The following is a 2500-nucleotide window of genomic DNA, read 5'->3' as shown; positions in this document are numbered from 1 at the left end:
AAAAAGTCACCGAAGAGAAGGTGAATAATTGTTTTACTATACACCACACAAGCAGAAAAAAACGGAACCAAAAAACTGCTTTACTTTTGTAAAATGTGGTTGGAAATTTCAAATCTCGCACGCCAGTTACTAGGAGAGGAATAGTAATTGGATAAACGATGAAATGGTATATGAAATGGATCATATGAACTGCGGATGTGAAGCTATGATCCTCGCAGTTACAAACACAACTGTTGCAATTGCATAAAGAAGCCTGAAAAATTCAGGACTTCAACGACGACGCTCTAACCAACTGAGCTATGAAGCCACTGATGTTGGGAGCTGGTCATTTGTGGGTTCCAATATTCCCGTGAGGAATGAATCAACGATGAAATGGTATATGAAATGTATTATATATGAACTGCGGATATGAAAGCAAGTGAAGCTATGATCCTCACAGTTATGAACGGGAACATTGGACCCACAAATGACCAGTGGCTTCATAGCTTAGTTGGTTAGAGTGTCTTACCGGTATCGCGAGGTCACGGGCTCAAACCCTGTTGAAGTCCTGAATTTTTCAGGATTCTTTACGCAATTGCAAAAATTGCGTTTATAACTGCGAGGATCATAGTTTCTGACTTGATTTCATATCCGCAGTTCATATATGGTCCATTTCATATATCATTTCATCGTTGATTCATTCCCCATGGGAACATTAGAACCCACAAACACAAATGACCAGCTACCAACGTTAGTGGCTTCATAGCTCAGTTGGTTTGAGCGTCGGACCAGTATCGCGAGGTCACGGGTTCAAAACCCCGTTGAAGTCCTGAATTTTTCAGGCTTCTTTACGCAATTGCAAAAATTGCGTTTATAACTGCGAGGGTCATAGCTTCACTTGAGTAACTGGGTAATCAACTACGAGTTAGCCAATTAGCGGACGCGGAGAGAACTATTCACTTGTTTAGTAGTAATAATTTTGGTTTTTGAGGGCGTTAAGCTAAACAGACATCTCTGTTTCTTCAAATATAGAAACACGGTCTTCCTTCTTAAAGAAAACGACTTTACACTCTCACGCTAGAGGACTCCTCTCAACAGCAGAGTAATGAATCCATTTTCAAGTTCACATACCAATGAGCGCATACAGGATCGCGACTTTTGGTTCTCCCTCCCAGTTTTGAATGAGTTATTGGTCTTATGAAGATTGTTAAGGAGGCTCGAAAGTGTTTTCCACAGGTACGAGTGGGTTTACAAAGGAAAAGGATTACAGCAAAAATGATCCTTTAGACGGGAAACAATCATGTGTTTCGTACTTTTGTCAGGCAGTTTCTTAAGGTTGTCCACGAGTCCCCAACTGTTTCCATGGCAACCGTACAACACTCCCAAAAGATCCTTTAAGAACAGTTTTTTTAAAAATACCTATAAAACTAATTAAATGTCTTTTTTTCTATTTAGAAAATCCCATTGAACTCTTACATAATGCGAAAAATAAACGTAGCGGAACCACATGTAACCCAGGATCACTGTGTTCGTCACGAAGCTATTAAAATACTGTATAGAGAACATATGAGGCGAAGTTTAGGTCTGAAAATTTGCTAGAAAATGGAAATAAAAATCGATAAAACTTACCATGTGGTAAGCTGTTGTTGTCTTTAATACGTACACGAAGTTTCGGGAAAAATGGTCTCCGTTCACCTTCCTTCATAGTATAGTGACAAGGCAGGAGACTGAAGCCATCGTCGGGACTCCGATCGACCCAAAACAAGCACGATTTTTTTCGCGAAAATCGAATCCAGTCGCTAAATAAACACGCCGGGTTCGTGGAACAGGAATTTCTCTAAGCCATGAATCCACTGAAGCATCTCCAGGTAGCAACGCGAAGTCACCAGGCTCCGTAGAACTTGTAAGTTGACCTGCTAAAATGGAGGCGAGAAAGCGTTGTCCTCGCAAAGTGTCCAATTCAAAATGGCACTGAACTCGGGACGCCTGGTGACGAGTATAATAAGTTCTGGAGGGAGGGGAGTCCCAAATTGCTCAAAACAAAACTCACTGAGCAATATATTCCCCTCGTCACCAGGCGTCCCGAGTTCAGTGCCATTTTGAATTGGACACTTCTCGAGGACAATGCTTTCGGAGATGCTTCAGTGGATTCATGGTATAGAGAAATTACTGTTCTACTAACCTGGCGTGTTTATTTAGCGACTGGATTCGAGTTTCGCGATAAAAATCGTGCTTGTTTTGGGTCGATCGGAATCCCGACGCTGGCTTCACTCTCCTACCTTGTCACTATACTATGAAGGACGGTGAACGGGGACCATTTTTCCCGAAACTTCGTGTACGTATTAAAGACAACAACAGCTCACCACATGGTAAGTTTTATCGATTTTTATTTCCATTTTCTAGCAAATTTTCAGACCTACACTTCGCCTCATATGTTCTCTATATTTTAATACCTACGTGACGCACACAGTGAGCCTGGGTTACCTGTGGCGGAACTTCCATAATTTATGAACTCAAAACA

General features: G+C 41.4%; 1 protein-coding gene across 1 annotated transcript in view; it reads right to left on the bottom strand.

The window, feature by feature from the left end:
- The window catches only part of LOC137972871 (cell adhesion molecule DSCAML1-like), a 36842-nt gene that overhangs the window by 31557 nt on the left and 2785 nt on the right, over positions 1 to 2500 (bottom strand). The window lies entirely within an intron of this gene.

The sequence above is a fragment of the Montipora foliosa genome, chromosome 10 (genome assembly GCF_036669935.1).
Source record: "Montipora foliosa isolate CH-2021 chromosome 10, ASM3666993v2, whole genome shotgun sequence".
Lineage (NCBI taxonomy): Eukaryota > Metazoa > Cnidaria > Anthozoa > Scleractinia > Acroporidae > Montipora > Montipora foliosa.
The sequence above is the reverse complement of the archived record's forward strand: the minus strand, read 5'-3'. Positions and strand labels throughout refer to the sequence as shown.